The sequence below is a fragment of the Anomaloglossus baeobatrachus genome, chromosome 8, assembly GCF_048569485.1.
Source record: "Anomaloglossus baeobatrachus isolate aAnoBae1 chromosome 8, aAnoBae1.hap1, whole genome shotgun sequence".
NCBI lineage: Eukaryota > Metazoa > Chordata > Amphibia > Anura > Aromobatidae > Anomaloglossus > Anomaloglossus baeobatrachus.
The window spans coordinates 5,178,030-5,203,667 of record NC_134360.1 but is presented as its reverse complement, the minus strand read 5'-3'; the positions used below and the strand labels follow the sequence as shown (position 1 = coordinate 5,203,667).

Sequence of the window (25,638 nt, the reverse complement as noted above, 5' to 3'; positions counted from 1 at the left end):
GTTTTGCATCTGTTTTGTCCGTTTTTTTGATGGATCAGTTTTTTTAATTAATTTGGTGCATGCGCAGTTTACAAAAACGGATCCGGCAGCCGCATCAATTTTTTACCACATTGCGCCGGATCCGGCGTCCATAGGCTTTCATTGTAAAACACGCCGTATTGCGCCGGATCCGGCGCAATGCAGTTTTTTTGCCGGACAAAAAAAACGTTGCCAGACACGTTGCCTCCGGCCGCCGCTTTAATTAATTTTGCCGCATCCGGAAAAAAACGGATGCAACACAAAGTCATCAGGTACAATCCGGTAACAATGCAAATCTATGGGGATAAAACGGATGCGGTACCAGATCCATTTAACCCGTTTTTTTCCGGATTGTACCTGATGGAAAAAAACTGATGTGTGAAAGTAGCCTTAGGCTTGTAGACACCTTGTGATGTAAATTCTGACTTCCGGCCAGTCAGAAGTTACGGGCATCAGATGGCACCGTTAGACCAGAGTTACGTCAACAAAGGATAAAAATGCCGGAGTGTGAGTATGAGAGCGGGGGTAGGGGGCTTAGATTTAACGCGCCACTCCAGCTCTGAAATAAAAAAATAAAGTGGAGTGTTACTTTAAATGATTGACATATAACCCCATTTCCTCTCCCAAATTGACGGTTTCGGCTGACTTATCTAATGTGTATGTTGACCTAATCCCATAGTTAGAGCTGCACTTTGTACTCCGGAGCTGCGCTTCCTACTTTAACTGTGGACTGAATGTGAAGGCCCACACAGACAATTTGATAAAGGTTAGCAGAACCTGGTGACTTTGGGTAGATCGCTGGCCACTGATTGTGATGGGGACCTTCTGACAGATGACGTCCGGGTAGAGAAGGAGCCGGCCGTTGGCATTTCAATGCTGCCCGATCTGTCTTTTCAGCAGACAGATTAGCTGCATTAAGAGCTTCTTGGATACCCCATTAATTACAGATTGGAGGGCCGTCTCCTAGCACCCTCTATCCCCGATCAGCTATGAAAACCATAAAAGCCGTAGTGTAGGAACCGGTGGAGAGCGTCCAGGAGAATTCAGTTGAATAGATGGGCTCAGAGAAGCGCAGTACCAGGAGAGATCGGGTCCACGGTGCAGCACCAGGAACATCCATGACCTACAATGCACAGCGAGGTGCCTGGATGAAGAACGAAGGCCACCACAAACCACCCATTCAGGTCATCTCTGAAGACGCTGGGAGTCAAACCGCAACCACATATTGCTGCCTATCCGAAGGAAATAACATTATTACAGTCCCAACTCCTAGAAAAGACTGGTCACTATTCATCCAACTGCAGAGTCTACCTCGAATGACAACACACCCTTACACAAACCATTAATCGCGCTCAATTACAGCTTTACTAATCAGAACCAAACCACTTCACAGGGGAACGGTGATGAAGTCACGTGTTGTCCACTACATTTACACATGGGGTCAGTGAAGCTTAATTCAGGCCTTATCCAGACCCAATCTACCCCGTATGCACCCATCCACCAAAGCACAATCAGGTGGACAATAAAGAGATTTGTTACTAGATTCAAAAATGGCGACCTCACACCTCATGTTTCGAGATGGCGACCTCACACCTCACGTTCCGAGATGGTGGCCTCACACCTCACGACATGGTGACCTCACCTTCCGACAAGGTGGCCTCACCTTCCGACAAGGTGACCTCACCTTCCGACAAGGTGACCTCACCTTCCGACAAGGTGACCTCACCTTCCGACAAGGTGACCTCACCTTCCGACATGGTGACCTCACCTTCCGACATGGTGACCTCACCTTCCGACATGGTGACCTCACCTTCCGAGATGCTGACCTCACCTTCCGAGATGCTGACCTCACCTTCCGAGATGCTGACCTCACCTTCCGAGATGCTGACCTCACCTTCCGAGATGCTGACCTCACCTTCCGAGATGCTGACCTCACCTTCCGAGATGCTGACCTCACCTTCCGAGATGCTGACCTCACCTTCCGAGATGCTGACCTCACATTCATAGATGGTGACATCATATTCTGACATTGTGGTATCACATTCAGAGATAGTGACATCACCGTTTCTCGGTAAGCAGATGTTGTTACACCTTTGCCTTCCCTGAGACAGGACTTTCTTCAGTCACGACTATCAGCAATAAAGTTGTTTATGACCAGGTGATGACTCACGCAGTGGCATTAGCGCCTTATTTCCTAGTTAGTTACATGTCACCCAAGCCACTGGGTGATAAGGGAACCCCATAATGCCGCGGTGACATTGCTCGCCTTTGAATTAATAACTTCTGAGCGAGCGATTAATAAGTAACTCACCGTTATGTAATAAGGAAAACGGCCCATTGTGTGAGACGAACCGACCTAGGGTTTACACAAAAAAGCACAGCCTGGGACAGTAATAAAAAGAGAAAACGCAGTGAAGGATACATCATAAAACTAACACGGCCCCTATAAAAGTGCGGCTCATCCACACCGGAGAGCGCAGATTCTACCGGATTATCACTGCTTGGATCCATTATAAGGAGTTTTGTGGGAAAGCGCCATGTACTTTATGAAAGCAAAGAGCAAAATCTTATGGGAGCCGCATGTAAAGAGGAGTGATGTGTCTGGAAAAGCAAGTAACGTGGCCTGGTGCTTTATCACACTCGGGCGGACCCCACTGATTACACTAGAGTCAATCACGGCATAGTCTTGGTATTGCAGCTCTTTCTTATATACAGGAAAGGGGCATTGTTACAAAGGCCAACATCGCCCCAGGCGTGCTACATATCCCAAAGCGGGCCACATATCACAAGAAGGGCCACATATCCCAAGAAGTGCCACATATCCCAAGGAGTGCCACATATCCCAAGGAGTGCCACATATCCCAAGGAGTGCCACATATCCCAAGGAGTGCCACATATCCCAAGGAGTGCCACATATTGCAAGGCATGCTACAAAGGCCAACATATCCCAAGGAGTGCTACATATCCCAAGGAGTGCCACATATTGCAAGGCATGCTACAAAGGCCAACATATCCCAAGGAGTGCTACATATCCCCAGAAGTGCCACATATTCCAAGGAGTGCCACATATCCCAAGGAGTGCCACATATCCCAAGGAGTGCCACATATCCCAAAGAGTGCCACATATCCCAAGGAGTGACACATATCCCAAGGAGTGACACATATCCCAAGGAGTGCCACATATCCCAAAAAGTGCCACATATCCCAAGGCATGCTACAAAGGCCAACATATCCCAAGGCGTGCTACATATCCCCAGAAGTGCCACATATCCCAAGGAGTGCCACATATTCCAAGGCGTGCTACATAGGCCAACATATCCCAAGGCGTGCCACATATCCCAAGGCGTGCCACATATCCCAAGGCGTGCCACATATCCCAAGGCATGCCACATATCCCAAGGCGTGCTACATATTCCAAGGCGTGCTACATATCCTAAGGCGTGCTACAAAGGCCAACATATCCCAAGGCGTGCCACATATCCCAAGGCGTGCCACATATCCCAAGGCGTGCCACATATCCCAAGGCGTGCCACATATCCCAAGGCGTGCCACATATCCCAAGGTATTCCAGTCTTTGTAGGGAAAACATGCAAGTCTATAAACCCAGACTTCCACTTTTAAGAGGGTGGTCCGCCCCAGCTGGCTGTAAGCCCCATGGCCCCTCATTGTTTTTCCAAACATAAAGGCCCATCTGTAAGTCCAGACATCCCCGCAAGTGTTGCCTCACTTCTATTTCCTGCTGTTTACGGTTAGATAGGACATTCTTGGTAACACCCTCGTGTCAGGTCAGAAATCCCCCCCCTCCCCGGGTTAAGCAAAGTATCTTACATCTACGTGGAGATGAAGAACTACAGACTGGAAGTCTGGAAACATACATAAAGACACAAAATGAACATATAGCAATCTGCAGTTACATTGGTCATCATAATACTATGAAAAAGGGAGTTATTCCCAAAATCGGCAAGTTATCCCGATCACGTGAGTCCCCAAGAATGGGCAGTGAAAAGTCCGGTGTGAATGGAGCAGACCTGGGCTTGGTCTTTGGGCCATTCATTTTCTATGGATCTGATGGAGAAAGCCAAGCACAGCGCTCCACCATCCCTGGCAGTCCCGAAAAGAATGAATGGCACGGAGTGGAACATGCTGAGGATGACGGGAGGTCCTGGTGGTCACATATGTCTCCTATACTGCTGAGAGCTTAATATCTTGGTACAAATCCTTTAAGGTCCTCGTTATATTTAAATGTTGTCCAAACCCACCGACCATTTGAGGTGTCGGGGACCTCTCGTTAGTAGATCGGCCAGCTTAAATTTAACATCCAATCCTTGTTTAACTCAGTTTATTAGTTATTAGAGCAAATTTGTTAATTTTTCCTCCATCTTTTGGTCGTCTCCTTCTGAGGCAGACGCCGCTTTATCCTCATTCCCCAAATGCTGGGCTCCCCTGCACATTGGGGCGCACGGTGAGCTGGGAGATGCGCTCCACACCCTCCTTACATGTACGGCTGGGGATAAACCAAATCCATGGATTGAAAACCTCTCCCAATTTTGCTATATACAGACTTTGCCTTTTATTTCCCTCTCCAACTGCAAAATGCTGGGAATTTAGAGCCACTCAATGTATTCCTATGGAGCGCTACATCGCAACGATTCTTTCCAGTGGGTGATAAAACGTTTGGTTTAGTCTTACTGGAAATGACTAAGGGCTCACCCTCCGGCTGCACAGAACATGTGCACATCCAGGGTTAATGGCCTCATAAACCCCACAATTCTAGTAGACACGGGTCATAACAGCAATAGAGTGACGAAACAAAGACGAGCCACAATTGTGCAGAAAGAGCCGGCATTATTCGGAATCTGGGTCCACCAAGGAATCATTGCTTGTTGTTCTGGGCTCGTCCAACCCTGGAAATGTACCTACTAGTGATATTATTATGGGATAACTCTACTAAGACACTGTAAATTCAACAGCAACGAAAACCACAGGCAGAAGCCCAATGTAGGGCCGAAGTCAGAATCTCACTGAGGGCAGGGCGTTCAGATGACAAAAACAAACCCATCCTTTCATCTGCAATCGAGCAACTAGTCACCGCCATAACACAATCCAAAAAGGGGGCTCTGACCAGACATTAAAGCACAGCACAGTCTCCCACACAAGAAATGCTGTATCCCATCCAAATTCTCAGCAACTAACGGCAAGAAATCAAAGATGAGTAAGACCTTATCGGCCAGAGAAGGAGATAACGACAAGTCATCGTCTTCTCTCCATGGAACGGAAGGATTGTAAGAAACAGCAGGTCCACGAGCCTGCAAACGTCCCAGTCCACAAACACTCCAGTATAACGTCTCACATTAACAAGACTTTCTTCCACGAAGGGAACACACGTGGAGATTTTGAATGTTCTTTTGGTCTGAGCCCACAAGGGCAGGCCACACTCACAACCTAAACAGAAGTACGATGTGATCAATTAGCCCCAACAATGAATCCAGTGACCAGTGAAGGTAATAACGTGGATCACCTCGATACAGTGGGGTTGGCAATATTAGGCAAGTTTAAGTTGATGGTGTAGAACTTCCCATGGATGTGGGGAGCGTGTACATGACTTACAGAAGGGAAAGATGCCACCATAAAGCACTCATTGTGGAGTCCAGGAATCAATTGCCAAACCCAGTCCATTGGCCTCATCCGTAACTTGTGGACGCTGGATGGGAGCCGGGTGAAAAGCCTTTTACCTTCTAGCAGCTCTTTGATTGTCCGGCTTTTTGAGAGGTCACGTGGGCGCCATGCCACAAAGATGACGTCCCACCAGGTCGGCTAATCAAGAGTGGAGTCTGTGATGAAGTCAGGTAACAAATGATTCTTGGGGTTCCCATCCAGCAGCCAAAGATTACAGACGTGGCCAACGGACAATGGATTGACACTACCTCTAGTCTTATGTCTTCTGGTGGCGTGAGGGGAACATACACAATATTATGTAATGTTATGGCTGATCGATGTATACAGAGAGCATCATTCCATGTAAATCATGAGATCACATTCTGGAGGAAGGCGATGGGAGGACAGCCGTCCGTGATCTTCCCATCACTTAGACACCAGGTAAGATTTTACTTGGGGGATGGCTGGTGAAAGCATCAGTCTGGAGCTAAACCTGCTATATTATATACATTACTGCACACATACTCAACAACCTACAGCCGTAAAATGATTCCACACAAGTGTCCAAGTGACGCGGCCACAGCCCAATATGCTTAAATTGCAGGAACGTAACACACCACATAACAAAGAAGGACGATTTCCAGACTTTCCATCAGAGACGCTCAGTTTTAGGAGTTCACGGCTGGTAAACCACATCCTGAGCTGCTAATATTTACAGCTACAACAACTTGTAACATGTATTTTATACTCTTCTAGTCAGCAAGAAGGTTTCAGCATGCCGGGGCCCATCTCCACACATCGCGGCTCTTTATGAGAAGGATCGGTGCAGAACAAAGTGTTCCGACCGTATAGAAGGGATTTGTCTGGCCTGTTAGGACCTGCCACAAATTCCTGAAAATCATCAGCAAGGCTGGAGTTCCTTAGATTAGTGATCTACAAGGCTCCAGTCCTAGAGATTCATCCATACACCTCAACCAGTACACAAGGAATGATTCGGACAAGTCGTCTATATACCGACACAACCCAGAACCCTGTGCTCCAGTTGGCGGAATAAATGCTTAATCTTTATCATCTTACGTAATATATTTGTCTGATGACATCACAATGACATCACTTATTTCCGGAGACTGATGAGATCATATTATTTGTAACCCATTTGGAACGTGATCACCACAACCTTAGTAACAGCATTACTGGCAATTCTAACACAAAACCCTGAAGAGTCACATACGCGAGGAGTACACAACGCCAAAATCAGCCGAAAAACATGACGACCCCCATACGCGTCAAAGGGGACAATCATTTACATCTTAATGTACAGAATGAAGTTCTTAAGAAGAATTTCCAACATATTCAGAGATTGAGCCAAGGGAGAGGCATTATATAAAATAGAAGTCATGTAACTTATCTGATAAATCAGTAATGACGTTCTAATGACGTGCCACCACTGCAGCCAATCACTGGCTTCACATTCTAGCCCAGAAGCCAATGATTGTGTGCAGTGGTCCAGTGGACAGTCGGTGAAGCCACAGCTACTCAAAAATGGTGCGTCATCAGACTTATCGGGCAAGAAATTTGATTAGTTTTATGGAATTTTACTGTCTTGACACAATTTTGGAATAAATTAGGAGATCGGTCCGTAGCAGTTTTAGCAAGGTCAGCGATACTGCAGGCTCGTGGGGTGATGCGGCGGTGGGCACCATTGATCTGTGGGCTGCTTTGAATCTCCCAAAGTTGACGCGATCGACTTCAATAAAAGGGCCACGAAGGCAGCGCATGCGCAGATAGGTCTCTGCAACCATTTTCTTGAAGTCCATCGCATCGATCTGCGCACACGCCGCAGTCATTTTCTTGATGTCCATCACATTAATCTGTGCACACGCGGCAGTCATTTTCTTGAAGTCCATCGCATCGATCTGCGCATGCGCCGCAGTTATTTTTTTTAAGTCGATCTCGTTAACTGCAGGAGATTCAAAGCAGCCTGCTGGCAGATCAATGGTGCCCACCGCCATGACCCCAACAAGCCTGCAGCAGCATCGCTGATCCTCCACACACTGACCCTCTTGAACCACAACACCCCTTCCTCCGTGCCCGTAGCATCTCCTACCCTGCCTCCTGGGACCCTCTGAGCTGCTCCACCACCGCCGCTCCCCCCTAGTGAGTATGGCTCTCATATGTGGCGTTCATGGCTCTCTCAGCCAAAAAGGTTCCTGACCCCTGCCATAGTATAAAATGAAATAAACTTTATTGATATCAAAATTAGTTAAAAAACACCCAGTGACTGTGAACACACAGGGGCATACAAGGTAAACCGAGGAGCATTACCAAATGGGATCCCTATAATAAGAGAACTGCTCCTACCTAAATATGGGGGAATATACAAGTGTGTGTAGTACTATAAATGTACTACATACCCCCATTCAACAATAACTAATTCTTGATGCACCCTAAATATCAAAAAAAGTGTTAATCACACCATAGGGGCAGAGTAGGGTGGAGGAGACACACAGCCATGGATCACCACATCTGACAGCTGAAACTTTGGCCTCCTGATGATCCTTGTATCCATAAGAAGGGGAAACGCGTCGAGGCGATATGGGAACAATCATTTGAAGGGAAGTAACTGTAGCTATATTTCCTTCTTTTTGTGCATTTTTTGCGCAATTTTTGTGCATTTTTTGCATTTAATCTGATCCATGCATGATAGTCAGAAATTCATTTTTTCAAAAAATGGCATATTGATTATTGGTTGTAATCATTCTGCAATATATTGGTATTTATTTTATCTAACTGCAGGATGTACATTTGTAAGTTCATCTCTTTGAATCATGTATGATTTCTGTAAAACTTTTTAGTATTAATTCCCCTTTGAATTAGGGTGCATTAAGGGAAAGCCGACGTGGAACGGGGCGCCCAAAACAGTTACGGCGTCAAACCCTCCGTTGGTAGGTAGGAGTAAGTGTGCACAGGGTGAGATAGGGACCCCATAGAGATTGTCTCCTCCTCCACCCTACTCTGCCCCTATGGTGGGATTAATACTTTTTTTTTATATTTAGGGTGCATCAAGGATTAGTTATTGTTGAATGGGGTATGTAGTACATTTATAGTACTACACACACTTGTATATTCCCCCATATTTAGGTAGGAGCAGTTCTCTTATTATAGGGATCCCATTTGGTACTGCTCCTCGGTTTACCTTGTATGCCCCTGTGTGTTCACAGTCACTGGGTGTTTTTTTAACTAATTTTGATATCAATAAAGTTTATTTCATTTTATACTGATAATTGAGGTTCTTTGTACTTGTCTTTAAACTCAATTCGACTGAACTGTTTCTGATAATCTGACCCCTGCCATAGACTATCATGGGTACAAGTGCTACCCATGAAAACCGGATGTGTGAATGAGGCTTTAGGAAGAGGACAACACGGGGGTCATGGTTTAGGAACAGTAGTATATGAAGTTAGGGGAGAGTTTTGGACAATCTGATTTCTGCTTGTATCATCAATGTGAATCCACCAACCATGGTCATGAGGTGCTTCAAAGAATTCATTAAGTGCCATCATCTTATTATGTTCCAAGAAAGCAGAAAAGGAGGTTTCTATCCCAAACAGCCCCATTAATTCATTTTATAGTTGGAAGCCAGCAGGCGTTTCCGGTCTCCCGAGCGCTTCCATTATACCCCGATCTTCTATCCGAGCACCATCGCCAGGCTTCTGTCTTTCAGTGGTTTGACCCTTTGCCGGCAGATTCTTCTGTCACCTTAGTAAGTGACGGTGTGAAACACAAGACATCACAAAGTGGTGAAGATGAAAAGGAGGACATGTTCTGAGGAGTCACGATCAAAGCCAACGGAGCTGTTATTCCTCTGCGAACTTCAAACATTAATGGCCCGATGGGGTCATGTTTCCAGCGTAGACATCGAGATCAAAAGTTGAAAGTACTTCTCAGCTGAAATAATTACTGGTATTTTTACACTCCATTTAATCTGCGCCTTTGATGAAGAAGCTCCGCAGACAGGGTCCACAGTTTCGCTTTATTTTTTCTCCTTAGATTTACTTGTACCTAACAAAATGGATAATGACCCAAAACAGGAATTGTATTATTTGTCCAGAAGAGACTTCTTGGAAAACCGAGAAGTAAAATCTGTTACAAGACAATGAGTAAATGTCAGCGTGGCCAGCTCCGAGTCTCAATCCGTAATGCCGAAAATGTGCTCATAGTCCAAGGAGCCTATAGTAAAGAACGGCCCCTATAGAGGCACCAAACAGGACATATAGGCGTCCAAGAAGGAAGCCCTTCAATCCCCATTCCTCCTCTCATCCTGGCAGATCAAAGCCTCCTAAAGTGAAATACCGAGCTGGCCCTTGCTTCATCAGGTAAAACGCTGCTGCTTGCCAGGAGACAAATCCAGCAGCCACATTCATAAATCGTCTTTCAGACATCCCATTTAATGTTGGTTTCCGGGATGAGAAGAAAAGTCTGAAGTCAAGATTGGTGAATTGTGGCATCGTGTGATGGCCACACTGTCAAGATTCCAGATTACCCTATATTCCCAACGTGACCGCATGTAGGCAATCTATATAGTCATGCTCATGTCTTAACTAGACTTTCCTCGGCTTCTCTCAATGTGATGGCCCATCCAAACCACTGGCCGACACAGTGACTGCAGACCATTCTTCCCAGCCAGGAACACCTCTTGAGTCTAGGTACCGTCACAGCCTTATAATGTGGACAGAAGAAACTGGTCTGCAACCAAGGCTCGGGAGTGACCATGAACAAAGGAGAATATATTGGACCCCTCCACAGTAAAATTGGCTGCTACACTAAAGCTGGTGTCACACTAAACGACAGCGACAACGACGTCGCTGTTACGTCACCATTTTCGGTGACGTAACAGCGACCTTGTAAGTCGCTGTTATGATCGCTGCTTAGCTGTCAAACACAGCAGAAGCAGCGATCATAAGGTCGCTGTGCTACATGTTCAGAGAGCAGGGAGCCGCGCTTAGCGCTGGCTCCTTGCTCTCCTGCAGCACACATCGGGTTAATTAACCCGATGCATACTGCAGCCACATGTCACAGTGCAGGAGCCGGCGCTGGCAGCAAGAGCGGAGGCTGGTAACCAGCGTAAACATCGGGTAACCAGGGAAAGGTCTTCCCTTGGTTACCCGATGTTTACGCTGCTTACAGCTTACCGCAGCTGCCAGTGCCGGCTCCTGATCGCTTCATTTCGTCGCTCTCTCGCTGTTACACACAGCGATGTGCGCTTCACAGCGGGAGAGTGACGACCAAAAAATGAAGCTGGACATTCAGCAACGACCGGCGACCTCACAGCAGGGGCCAGGTCGTTGCTGGATGTCACACACAGCGACAGCGACGGGACGTCGCTGCAACGTCACAGAAAATGGTGACGTAGCAGCGACGTCGTTGTCGTCGTCGTTATGTGTGACACCAGCTTAATAGATATGGCTTATCCAATAAATTACATTAATTTCACTCTGTGCAGAAAGCAGTCACTAGGCGGAACAAGGCAAGGAGGAATACTAGCAACCCAATGGCTTATACTATCAAGATAACAGCAGAGAAGCCCCTGGTGGACCTAACTAGAAGAACAAACCCCTGGTGGGTGGACCTATCTAGAAGGTGAAAACCCTGGTGGGTGGACCTATCTAGAAGGTGAAAACCCTGGTGGGTGGACCTATCTAGAAGGTGAAAACCCTGGTGGGTGGACCTATCTAGAAGGAGAAAACCCTGGTGGGTGGACCTATCTAGAAGGAGAAAACCCTGGTGGGTGGACCTATCTAGAAGGAGAAAACCCTGGTGGGTGGACCTATCTAGAAGGAGAAAACCCTGGTGGGTGGACCTATCTAGAAGGAGAAAACCCTGGTGGGTGGACCTATCTAGAAGGAGAAAACCCTGGTGGGTGGACCTATCTAGAAGGAGAAAACCCTGGTGGGTGGACCTATCTAGAAGGAGAAAACCCTGGTGGGTGGACCTATCTAGAAGGAGAAAACCCTGGTGGGTGGACCTATCTAGAAGGAGAAAACCCTGGTGGGTGGACCTATCTAGAAGGAGAAGACCCTGTTGGACCTATCTAGAAGGTAAAGCCCCTGGTGGACCTATCTAGAAGGTGAAGACCCTGGTGGACCCATCTAGAAGGTGAAGACCCTGGTGGACCCATCTAGAAGGTGAAGACCCTGGTGGACCCATCTAGAAGGTGAAGACCCTGGTGGACCCATCTAGAAGGTGAAGACCCTGGTGGACCCATCTAGAAGGTGAAGACCCTGGTGGACCCATCTAGAAGGTGAAGACCCTGGTGGACCCATCTAGAAGGTGAAGACCCTGGTGGACCTATCAAGGGTGCACAAAATTGTTCTTCCTATAGAGTGTTAATCCATCTGAAGGCCGATTGAAAAAAAAACAAAACAAACCACTCTGCTGGGAAGATCAAGCAAAGAAAATGTGTAGGTCCTGCTCCTCACACAATCCACTGCAGGGACACGAGACATCACTGCTCATCACACAATCCACTGCAGGGACACGAGACATCACTGCTCATGACACAATCCACTGCAGGGACACGAGACATCACTGCTCATCACACAATCCACTGCAGGGACACGAGACATCACTGCTCATCACACAATCCACTGCAAGGACACGAGACATCACCGCTCCTCACACAATCCACTGCAGGGACACGAGACATCACTGCTCATCACACAATCCACTGCAGAGACACGAGACATCACCGCTCATCACACAATCCACTGCAGGGACACGAGACATCACCGCTCATCACACAATCCACTGCAGGGACACGAGACATCACCGCTCCTCACACAATCCACTGCAGGGACACGAGACATCACCGCTCCTCACACAATCCACTGCAGGGACACGAGACATCACCGCTCATCACACAATCCACTGCAGGGACACGAGACATCACCGCTCATCACACAATCCACTGCAGGGACACGAGACATCACCGCTCGTCACACAATCCACTGCAGGGACACGAGACATCACCGCTCCTCACACAATCCACTGCAGGGACACGAGACATCACTGCTCATCACACAATCCACTGCAGGGACACGAGACATCACTGCTCGTCACACAATCCACTGCAGGGACACGAGACATCACTGCTCATCACACAATCCACTGCAGGGACACGAGACATCACTGCTCATCACACAATCCACTGCAGGGACACGAGACATCACCGCTCCTCACACAATCCACTGCAGGGACACGAGACATCACTGCTCATCACACAATCCACTGCAGAGACACGAGACATCACCGCTCCTCACACAATCCACTGCAGGGACACGAGACATCACCGCTCCTCACACAATCCACTGCAGGGACACGAGACATCACCGCTCCTCACACAATCCACTGCAGGGACACGAGACATCACTGCTCATCACACAATCCACTGCAGGGACACGAGACATCACTGCTCCTCACACAATCCACTGCAGGGACACGAGACATCACCGCTCATCACACAATCCACTGCAGGGACACGAGACATCACCGCTCATCACACAATCCACTGCAGGGACACGAGACATCACCGCTCATCACACAATCCACTGCAGGGACACGAGACATCACCGCTCATCACACAATCCACTGCAGGGACACGAGACATCACCGCTCGTCACACAATCCACTGCAGGGACACGAGACATCACCGCTCCTCACACAATCCACTGCAGGGACACGAGACATCACTGCTCATCACACAATCCACTGCAGGGACACGAGACATCACTGCTCGTCACACAATCCACTGCAGGGACACGAGACATCACTGCTCATCACACAATCCACTGCAGGGACACGAGACATCACTGCTCATCACACAATCCACTGCAGGGACACGAGACATCACCGCTCCTCACACAATCCACTGCAGGGACACGAGACATCACTGCTCATCACACAATCCACTGCAGAGACACGAGACATCACCGCTCCTCACACAATCCACTGCAGGGACACGAGACATCACCGCTCCTCACACAATCCACTGCAGGGACACGAGACATCACCGCTCCTCACACAATCCACTGCAGGGACACGAGACATCACTGCTCATCACACAATCCACTGCAGGGACACGAGACATCACTGCTCCTCACACAATCCACTGCAGGGACACGAGACATCACCGCTCATCACACAATCCACTGCAGGGACACGAGACATCACCGCTCATCACACAATCCACTGCAGGGACACGAGACATCACCGCTCATCACACAATCCACTGCAGGGACACGAGACATCACCGCTCATCACACAATCCACTGCAGGGACACGAGACATCACTGCTCATCACACAATCCACTGCAGGGACAGGAGACATCACCGCTCATCACACAATCCACTGCAGCGACACGAGACATCACCGCTCATCACACAATCCACTGCAGCGACACGAGACATCACCGCTCATCACACAATCCACTGCAGGGACACGAGACATCACCGCTCATCACACAATCCACTGCAGGGACACGAGACATCACTGCTCATCACACAATCCACTGCAGGGACACGAGACATCACCGCTCATCACACAATCCACTGCAGGGACACGAGACATCACCGCTCATCACACAATCCACTGCAGGGACACGAGACATCACCGCTCATCACACAATCCACTGCAGGGACACGAGACATCACTGCTCATCACACAATCCACTGCAGGGACACGAGACATCACTGCTCATCACACAATCCACTGCAGGGACACGAGACATCACCGCTCCTCACACAATCCACTGCAGGGACACGAGACATCACCGCTCCTCACACAATCCACTGCAGCGACACGAGACATCACCGCTCCTCACACAATCCACTGCAGGGACACGAGACATCACCGCTCCTCACACAATCCACTGCAGCGACACGAGACATCACCGCTCATCACACAATCCACTGCAGGGACACAAGACATCACCGCTCCTCACACAATCCACTGCAGCGACACGAGACATCACCGCTCCTCACACAATCCACTGCAGCGACACGAGACATCACCGCTCATCACACAATCCACTGCAGGGACACGAGACATCACCGCTCCTCACACAATCCACTGCAGCGACACGAGACATCACCGCTCCTCACACAATCCACTGCAGCGACACGAGACATCACCGCTCATCACACAATCCACTGCAGGGACACAAGACATCACCGCTCCTCACACAATCCACTGCAGGGACACGAGACATCACCGCTCCTCACACAATCCACTGCAGCGACACGAGACATCACCGCTCCTCACACAATCCACTGCAGGGACACGAGACATCACCGCTCCTCACACAATCCACTGCAGCGACACGAGACATCACCGCTCATCACACAATCCACTGCAGGGACACGAGACATCACTGCTCATCACACAATCCACTGCAGGGACACGAGACATCACTGCTCATCACACAATCCACTGCAGGGACACGAGACATCACTGCTCATCACACAATCCACTGCAGGGACACGAGACATCACCGCTCCTCACACAATCCACTGCAGGGACACGAGACATCACTGCTCATCACACAATCCACTGCAGGGACACGAGACATCACCGCTCGTCACACAATCCACTGCAGGGACACGAGACATCACCGCTCCTCACACAATCCACTGCAGGGACACGAGACATCACCGCTCGTCACACAATCCACTGCAGGGACACGAGACATCACCGCTCCTCACACAATCCACTGCAGGGACACGAGACATCACCGCTCCTCACACAATCCACTGCAGGGACACGAGACATCACTGCTCATCACACAATCCACTGCAGGGACACGAGACATCACCGCTCGTCACACAATCCACTGCAGGGACACGAGACATCACCGCTCCTCACACAATCCACTGCAGGGACACGAGACATCACCGCTCGTCACACAATCCACTGCAGGGACACGAGACATCACTGCTCATCACACAATCCACTGCAGGGACACAAGACATCACCGCTCCTCACACAATCCACTGCAGGGACACGAGACATCACCGCTCCTCACACAATCCACTGCAGCGACACGAGACATCACCGCTCCTCACACAATCCACTGCAGCGACACGAGACATCACCGCTCCTCACACAATCCACTGCAGGGACACGAGACATCACCGCTCGTCACACAATCCACTGCAGGGACACGAGACATCACCGCTCATCACACAATCCACTGCAGGGACACGAGACATCACTGCTCCTCACACAATCCACTGCAGGGACACGAGACATCACCGCTCGTCACACAATCCACTAAAATCATCATCTAAAATCACACGGATGCAGGCCCCCTCCAGGCCCGGTGGTTCTTCACGCTTTGTGAAATTGCCAGGCTACCAATGAGAGCAGTCTGGTTTACAATGGCCGGACACTTTATAAATATCAAAACAAGAACATTTTTTCATCAAATTTCTTTTCAAGAAAGCGTACATGTGAACTCGAGAAGAACGAGACAAAAGTGCAGCCGACCTCTCCATAAAAAGAGACATCCGGACGGTGGACTCTTGTTACACGTTAAGCCGAAATGGGAGCGCAGACAAAGGCTCTAAAAGAGATCGCGTATCAGGAAACCGTGATAAAAGCGATCCAGAGCGTTCATCAGGAAGACACACTGCAGATGAGGCAAGAAGCAATGCACTTTTCACCCCGATTAGGATTTCAGCACATGAAAACCTTCCGGCCTAAAAACGAGAGGCCCAGCGACCTCCGACCCATCACCCAGAAGTCTCAATTTCTGCAGTCCTCAATCTCGGCCGGGAATGGTCTAACTACTCCTGATCTCGGCTGCCCCCCCAGTTTCGGCCACCCCCCCGGTCTCGACTGCCCCTATCTCGGTCGGCCCTCGATCTCGGCCGCCCCCCAGTCTCGGCCGCATTCTGCGGACCTCATCTGTGCATAAATGAAATGCCTCATTGTAAGAAGACATTTTCTAATTACACACAATGCACTAGAACATAAAGAAGCAAAAATCTACAAAACCGTGTGATTGAACATTTGTGCTTTATTCCGTGCAACCCGGTGTTTGGGCGAATCGTGGGTTCAATGATGTAAATGATGTGACAAGAATCAGGCAGAAAACGGAAAGACGAGCGATCCTATCACATACTGGCCCACATGGCGAAAGCGAACCCGGTACCATGGAAATGATCAATGAATTTAGAAGGGTGTTAACAATCAGTGACATTAATGCTGCACTTTATATTAATCAGTCCTATAGACATTACATGGCCGCCAGCCCTCGGCGTCTCCCCTATATTTAGGGGTGCACGCTCAGCCGAGTGCTTCCGTGGTCATCATGAGAAATCCACGGCCAGACATAACTGGTGGTGACTAATCTCAGGGAGAAGAAAGTTCTGCGGCCCAGAATCAGATATCCAGGACCCCTAACTCCCGCGACAGTCGTACATTAGACTGCGGTCCTAGCACGTGATGGCTTCGGCAGCAATAATCTACGGTTTTCGGCGGCTTTAGAGGTCGGCTCTGGAGTCCAAGTCATCTAGAGTTGGAATTATCTTCTCGAATATTAATATTTTTCTGTAAGACAACTGTTACCCAGATTTAGCCAACTCATAGGGTACACATTGATGACCCCCGTCACTCAAGAAGCAAAGCCTCAGGATGGGCAGAGTCCAACCTTTTGGGTCACTGCTTCTCGAGACAAGAGGGGGAGGCTTGTCCATATAGCTGGCCACACACATTAGATCGCCACCTTCCCTGACTTACCTATACACAGGTGTTGTCTACAGACACGGCTAGGTTCCTCAGCCGATGTCACATATCCTCACCCAACAAAGGACCAGCTGCTGAAGTCCCTCTCCCCCCCCCCGACCGGCTTATAGTCTCTCTTCCCCCTGACCCCCTGTCACAGGAATCAGGAGACTCCCATACACATCAGCGACCGCCCTCCAGCCGCTTCACCCCGCAGCGTCCTCTCCTGCCCTCAGGTATATAGAGCAGTCGCCCCCCAGCCGCTTCACCCCGCAGCGTCCTCTCCTGCCCCGGCCCTCAGCGACCGCCCTCCAGCCGCTTCACCCCGCAGCGACCTCTCCTGCCCCGGCCCTCAGCGACCGCCCTCCAGCCGCTTCACCCCACAGCGTCCTCTCCTGCCCCGGCCCTCAGCAACCGCCCTCCAACCGCTTCACCCCGCAGCGTCCTCTCCTGCCCCGGCCCTCAGCAGCCGCCCTCCAGCCGCTTCACCCCGCAGCGTCCTCTCCTGCCCCAGCACTCAGGTATATAGAGCAGCCGCCCTCCAGCCGCTTCACCCCGCAGCGTCCTCTCCTGCCCTCAGGTATATAGAGCAGTCGCCCCCCAGCCGCTTCACCCCGCAGCGTCCTCTCCTGCCCCGGCCCTCAGCGACCGCCCTCCAGCCGCTTCACCCCGCAGCGTCCTCTCCTGCCCCAGCCCTCAGCGACCACCCTCCAGCCGCTTCACCCCGCAGCGTCCTCTCCTGCCCCGGCCCTCAGCGACCGCCCTCCAGCCACTTCACCCCGCAGCGTCCTCTCCTGCCCCAGCCCTCAGCGACCGCCCTCCAGCCGCTTCACCCCGCAGCGTCCTCTCCTGCCCTCAGGTATATAGAGTGTCCGTCCTCGAGGTGCTGTAAACCATCAGTCTGCGGATGTCACGCCATGCTGGGAGTTGTAGTCCAGGCTCCTTAGCGGTTTCACATTTTTCCTTGTGTTATATATATATAATGTAGCGGAGGTTTAATTGTGCACAGCGTTATATAACTGCAGACCCTCCTCAGCCTGCAGACTCCACACTTACAGACACGTTTCTACAGGAATGTGGTCTCCTCCGCTCCTGATACTAAATTTATTAATGAACAGAACATATTTCACGCAGCAAAAAAGACACTAACGTCAGGCTCAGCTACAGCGGCCGTTCCTGCGGCCTCCATTATAAACAGGTCTACCTCCATACTGAGAGATGGAAACGAGTCACTGCCATGACGCTTCCCCCAGAAACACTGAACATTATCAAGAAATATTTATTTTACTTGCTAATATAGCGTCATCGACCCCACCGCGTTTTACAGACATCATCGCTGTCCCCATAGTGTTCTGGCGTTCCATAGATTTACATTATAAAAGGCACTTTCAGAACATGCAGAGCAGTGTGACCTAAAGAATCAGCAGAGCAGTGACATCATTGAGAAGAGGAGCAGAGCGGCAACATCCCTGAGAAGAGGAGCAGAGCGGCGACGTCCCTGAGAAGAGGAGCAGAGCGGCGACGTCCCTGAGAAGAGGAGCAGAGCAGTGACATCCCTGAGAAGAGGAGCAGAGCGGCGGCATCCCTGAGAAGAGCAGAGCGGCGACATCATTGAGAAGAGGAGCAGAGCGGCGACATCCCTGAGAAGAGGAGCAGAGCGGCGACATCATTGAGAAGAGGAGCAGAGCGGCGACATCCCTGAGAAGAGGAGCAGAGCGGCGACATCCCTGAGAAGAGGAGCAGAGCGGCGACATCATTGAGAAGAGGAGCAGAGCGGCGACGTCCCTGAGAAGAGGAGCAGAGCGGCGACATCATTGAGAAGAGGAGCAGAGCGGCGACGTCCCTGAGAAGAGGAGCAGAGCGGTGACATCATTGAGAAGAGGAGCACAGCGGCGACGTCCCTGAGAAGAGGAGCAGAGCGGCGACATCCCTGAGAAGAGGAGCAGAGCGGCGACATCCCTGAGAAGAGGAGCAGAGCGGCGACATCCCTGAGAAGAGGAGCAGAGCGGCGACATCATTGAGAAGAGGAGCAGAGCGGCGACATCCCTGAGAAGAGGAGCAGAGCGGCGACGTCCCTGAGAAGAGGAGCAGAGCGGCGACATCATTGAGAAGAGGAGCAGAGCGGCGACGTCCCTGAGAAGAGGAGCAGAGCGGCGACATCATTGAGAAGAGGAGCAGAGCGGCGACGTCCCTGAGAAGAGGAGCAGAGCGGCGACGTCCCTGAGAAGAGGAGCAGAGCGGCGACATCATTGAGAAGAGGAGCAGAGCGGCGACATCATTGAGAAGAGGAGCAGAGCGGCGACGTCCCTGAGAAGAGGAGCAGAGCGGCGACGTCCCAGAGAAGAGGAGCAGAGCGGCGACGTCCCAGAGAAGAGGAGCAGAGCGGCGACGTCCCTGAGAAGAGGAGCAGAGCGGCGACGTCCCTGAGAAGAGGAGCAGAGCGGTGACATCATTGAGAAGAGGAGCAGAGCGGCGACGTCCCTGAGAAGAGGAGCAGAGCGGCGACATCATTGAGAAGAGGAGCAGAGCGGCGACGTCCCTGAGAAGAGGAGCAGAGCGGCGACATCATTGAGAAGAGGAGCAGAGCGGCGACGTCCCTGAGAAGAGGAGCAGAGCGGCGACGTCCCTGAGAAGAGGAGCAGAGCGGCGACATCATTGAGAAGAGGAGCAGAGCGGCGACATCATTGAGAAGAGGAGCAGAGCGGCGACGTCCCTGAGAAGAGGAGCAGAGCGGCGACGTCCCAGAGAAGAGGAGCAGAGCGGCGACGTCCCAGAGAAGAGGAGCAGAGCGGCGACGTCCCTGAGAAGAGGAGCAGAGCGGCGACATCCCTGAGAAGAGGAGCAGAGCGGCGACATCATTGAGAAGAGGAGCAGAGTGGCGACGTCCCTGAGAAGAGGAGCAGAGCGGCGACGTCCCAGAGAAGAGGAGCAGAGCGGCGACGTCCCAGAGAAGAGGAGCAGAGCGGCGACGTCCCTGAGAAGAGGAGCAGAGCGGCGACGTCACTGAGAAGAGGAGCAGAGCGGCGACGTCCCTGAGAAGAGGAAGGTTCTGGACACAGGGGATGGCGATAGGTGAGGATATTAATACACTGACATTACAGGACATACATATACACACACATTCTTAATGGGCGGCTTCTTCCAGCTGTCGATACCGTCTCCCTTTATTTTATATAGACCGATATCTCCTTATTACACGCAGCAGCCGGTTCTATCGTCCAGCAGAGCTCGTCTATAGCGCCCCATATTACCATAAAGGTAAAGACACCGGGGCGAGACATTTGCCGGAGGATAAACATTGACATCAACAACGTCCGGTGGGATTCCAGACTTTCCTGCAATCACAAACTATAATTATGGAAAGTAAATGTGCAGCGCTCAGCGATCCGCATCTACCAGCCCGCCATTACAGACGTCATGTGAACCTGACTCACAATCCGCCTTCCTCCAACCTCAGCCGCCAAGAACTACACACCGAGGAGGAGGAGAGGGGAAGAAGAGCCAGCAAACTCCATTTCCTTGAAAAACAAGTTGCAGATGTTGTGTGTTGGGTCCTCCCCCTCCGCCCGGATCAGATGTCCGCCGTGTGACCGGGAGCAGCACAGCTCCTGCAACATGTGCAAAGGAAGACTTTCCTCTCTATAAGAATAAAACTAGGCTACGTGTGATGCCTCCAAGCATGGCGCGCTCCCGTCAGCCCCTCCGCACAACCTTCAGTTACACCGGAACCTTGGTGGATCCTGTCCTATGTACCGGGCTTTAGGGTATGTGCGCACGTTGCTTTTTACCTGCTTTTTACCTGCTTTTTTGCTGCTTTTTCTTCTGCGCTGTTTAATGTCAAAATGGATGTGTTCTTCTATTCAAGCAAAGTCTATGGGAATTTGCAGCAGCAAAAAAGCAGGTAAAAAGCAACGTGCGCACATACCCTTACTGCTATAATGATGTCTACTAAATGTAAAGTTACAGCGCCGGCGCCATATGATGGAAGACCGCTATGTAATAAGATAGTAACTAACCCGCTATTCAGAAAATAGAAGAAAATTTACTGACAGCTGGGGGTCAAAAGAATGAGACCCCCCAGCGTTCCCCAAAATATTACCTGTAGAGCCTGTGAACTGAGCAGTGCAGCGCACCATAGTGTCCGGAGCAGAGCTGTGCAGTGTCCCACGGTGCCCGGAGCAGAGCTGTGCAGCGCCCCACGGTGCCCGGAGCAGAGCTGTGCAGCGTCCCACGGTGCCCGGAGCAGAGCTGTGCAGCGCCCCACGGTGCCCGGAGCAGAGCTGTGCAGCGCCCCACGGTGCCCGGAGCAGAGCTGTGCAGCGCCCCACGGTGCCCAGGGCAGAGCTGTGCAGCGCCCCACGGTGCCCGGAGCAGAGCTGTGCAGCGCCCCACGGTGCCCGGAGCAGAGCTGTGCAGCGCCCCACGGTGCCCGGAGCAGAGCTGTGCAGCGCCCCACGGTGCCCGGAGCAGAGCTGTGCAGCGCCCCACGGTGCCCGGAGCAGAGCTGTGCAGCGCACCATAGTGTCCGGAGCAGAGCTGTGCAGTGTCCCACGGTGCCCGGAGCAGAGCTGTGCAGCGCCCCACGGTGCCCGGAGCAGAGCTGTGCAGCGCCCCACGGTGCCCGGAGCAGAGCTGTGCAGCGCCCCACGGTGCCCGGAGCAGAGCTGTGCAGCGCCCCACGGTGCCCGGAGCAGAGCTGTGCAGCGCCCCACGGTGCCCGGAGCAGAGCTGTGCAGCGCCCCACGGTGCCCGGAGCAGAGCTGTGCAGCGCCCCACGGTGCCCGGAGCAGAGCTGTGCAGCGCCCCACGGTGCCCGGAGCAGAGCTGTGCAGCGCACCATAGTATCCGGAGCAGAGCTGTGCAGCGCACCATAGTATCCGGAGCAGAGCTGTGCAGCGCCCCACGGTGCCCGGAGCAGAGCTGTGCAGCGCACCATAGTGTCCGGAGCAGAGCTGTGCAGTGCCCCACGGTGCCCGGAGCAGAGCTGTGCAGCGCCCCACGGTGCCCGGAGCAAAGTTATGCAGCGCCCCACGGTGCCCGGAGCAGAGCTGTGCAGCGCCCCACGGTGCCCGGAGCAGAGCTGTGCAGCGCCCCACGGTGCCCGGAGCAGAGCTGTGCAGCGCCCCACGGTGCCCGGAGCAGAGCTGTGCAGCGCCCCACGGTGCCCGGAGCAGAGCTGTGCAGCGCCCCACGGTGCCCGGAGCAGAGCTGTGCAGCGCCCCACGGTGCCCGGAGCAGAGCTGTGCAGCGCACCATAGTATCCGGAGCAGAGCTGTGCAGCGCACCATAGTATCCGGAGCAGAGCTGTGCAGCGCCCCACGGTGCCCGGAGCAGAGCTGTGCAGCGCACCATAGTATCCGGAGCAGAGCTGTGCAGCGCCCCACGGTGCCCGGAGCAGAGCTGTGCAGCGCCCCACGGTGCCCGGAGCAGAGCTGCGCAGCGCCCCACGGTGCCCGGAGCAGAGCTGTGCAGCGCCCCACGGTGCCCGGAGCAGAGCTGCGCAGCGCACCATGGTGCCCGGAGCAGAGCTGTGCAGTGCCCCACGGTGCCCGGAGCAGAGCTGCGCTGCACCCCACGGTGCCCGGAGCAGAGCTGCGCAGCGCACCCTGGTGCCCGGAGCAGAGCTGTGCAGTGCCCCACGGTGCCCGGAGCAGAGCTGTGCAGTGCCCCATGGTGCCCGGAGCAGAGCTGTGCAGCGCCCCACGGTGCCCAGAGCAGAGCTGTGCAGCGCCCCACGGTGCCCGGAGCAGAGCTGTGCAGCGCCCCACGGTGCCCGGAGCAGAGCTGCGCAGCGCACCATGGTGCCCGGAGCAGAGCTGTGCAGTGCCCCACGGTGCCCGGAGCAGAACTGCGCTGCACCCCACGGTGCCCGGAGCAGAGCTGCGCAGCGCACCATGGTGCCCGGAGCAGAGCTGTGCAGTGCCCCACGGTGCCCGGAGCAGAGCTGTGCAGTGCCCCATGGTGCCCGGAGCAGAGCTGTGCAGCGCCCCACGGTGCCCGGAGCAGAACTGTGCGGTGCCCGGAGCAGAGCTGTGCAGCACCCCACGGTGCCCGGAGCAGAACTGTGCAGCGCCCCACGGTGCCCGGAGCAGAGCTGCTCTGCGCCCCACGGTGCCCGGAGCAGAGCTGCGCTGCGCCCCACGGTGCCCGGAGCAGAGCTGTGCAGTGCCCCACGGTGCCCAGAGCAGAGCTGTGCAGCGCCCCACGGTGCCCGGAGCAGAACTGCGCAGCGCCCCACGGTGCCCAGAGCTGTGCAGTGCCCCACGGTGCCCGGAGCAGAACTGTGCAGCACCCCATGGTGCCCAGAGCTGTGCAGTGCCCCACGGTGCCCGGAGCAGAACTGTGCAGCACCCCATGGTGCCCAGAGCTGTGCAGTGCCCCACGGTGCCCAGGGCAGAGCTGTGCAGCGCCCCACGGTGCCCGGAGCAGAACTGTGCAGCGCCCCACGGTGCCCGGAGCAGAACTGCGCAGCGCCCCACGGTGCCCGGAGCAGAACTGCGCAGCGCCCCACGGTGCCCGGAGCAGAACTGCGCAGCGCCCCACGGTGCCCTGGGCAGAGCTGTGCAGACTCCAGTGCCACTTCTTTCATTGCGGATGGGACGGCTGCTGGACATCGCTTTCTCCCACAATCCCATAGACAATGGATGAAACAGAAGTTGAAGTATTTGCTCCATACAAGACGGGGTTCTGAAAAGCTTGGCGCTGGTTATCGCGGTAGGTCCCAGCGGTCAGACCCCCAGCAATCAGCTGCCCCCCAACCTAAGGAAAGAGGATAGCCTATCATCGCAATAGTGAAGGGGGTTGAGCGGCCATAACACATTGTACAGGCAGGAGTGGCGCTCTCTAGAGAAATGCTTCATCTCTAAGGACAGGATCTGGATTCCTTTCTTGAATTTGCAGAAGAGTGTCCAGAGCTTTGCTCATAATTCTGCAGGCTTCGGAGCTGAACTCTCTTCGTATTTGTTACTTTATAGCATTTGGGATATGGACAACAGCAACTAAAATATCCTAATTCCTAAGTAGTTAAGGCGGCCTCGGATTCCCAGCTTGTGGCCCGTCTCCTACCAGCAGAACAGTGAATGCAGCTCTGAAGAACAATAGAACTCAGGATCAAAGCCAAATAAGAAAAGCATTGAGCGTTCAAAGTCACGTAACATTGGTGTTTTATATGTCTGCAAAAACGGTGAATAGAAGCGATACCCGGGGTTCCGCGCATTACATGTCCAGAGCCCCGGCTCCTGAGGTGTATGCAATGTAAGGAATCATTTCAGAAGGGTCCTTCCTACCTCTGCGCCCCCCCTACCCTCGCGCAGGGCCGGCGGTGGTGGGGCGCTCGGGAAGTGCAAGGAATGCACAAGGTTTGCAGAATTTCCCGGCTGCATTGTTTACATTTGTGGAATGTGAAGAAACAGCGCAGAGAACGCGGAACATTCCGGAACGGCGGGAAGAAGAATCTCACGTTAACGACGCCACGACCCACATTTCCAGGGCAGTCTCCTGTAGGGCGGTGCATATCGCGGTCGTCAGACGTCGCCTCGGCCGGGGCCACCACCGCACTTTGGAATTTATTCTTTGTCGTTAATGCTATAATCTGGCACAAGACAGCCGCGTTTACAACAGCCAATCATCAGAAAGAAAATAAGTCTCCTAATGTAGCAAAACTGCACCGACCAATGAGCCCCCGCTGTATAAAAGCCCCCGGCCGCCGGCATCGTATCCCCTCCATAACAGATCCTTTATAAAAGCCCCCGGCCGCCGGCATCGTATCCCCTCCATCACAGATCCTTTATAAAAGCCCCCGGCCGCCGGCATCGTATCCCCTCCATCACAGACCCTTTATAAAAGCCCCCGGCCGCCAGCATCGTATCCCCTCCATCACAGATCCTTTATAAAAGCCCCCGGCCGCCGGCATCGTATCCCCTCCATCACAGATCCTTTATAAAAGCCCCCGGCCGCCGGTATCGTATCCCCTCCATCACAGATCCTTTATAAAAGCCGCCGGCATCGTATCCCCTCCATCACAGACCCTTTATAAAAGCCCCCGGCCGCCGGCATCGTATCCCCTCCATAACAGATCCTTTATAAAAGCCCCCGGCCGCCGGCATCGTATCCCCTCCATCACAGATCCTTTATAAAAGCCCCCGGCCGCCGGCATCGTATCCCCTCCATCACAGATCCTTTAT

The 25,638-nt window shown here is 52.6% G+C and overlaps 1 protein-coding gene across 3 annotated transcripts in view; it reads right to left on the bottom strand.

The window, feature by feature from the left end:
• The window catches only part of VGLL4 (vestigial like family member 4), a 160,328-nt gene that overhangs the window by 41,014 nt on the left and 93,676 nt on the right, over positions 1-25,638 (bottom strand). The gene's annotated exons all lie outside the window — the stretch shown is intronic.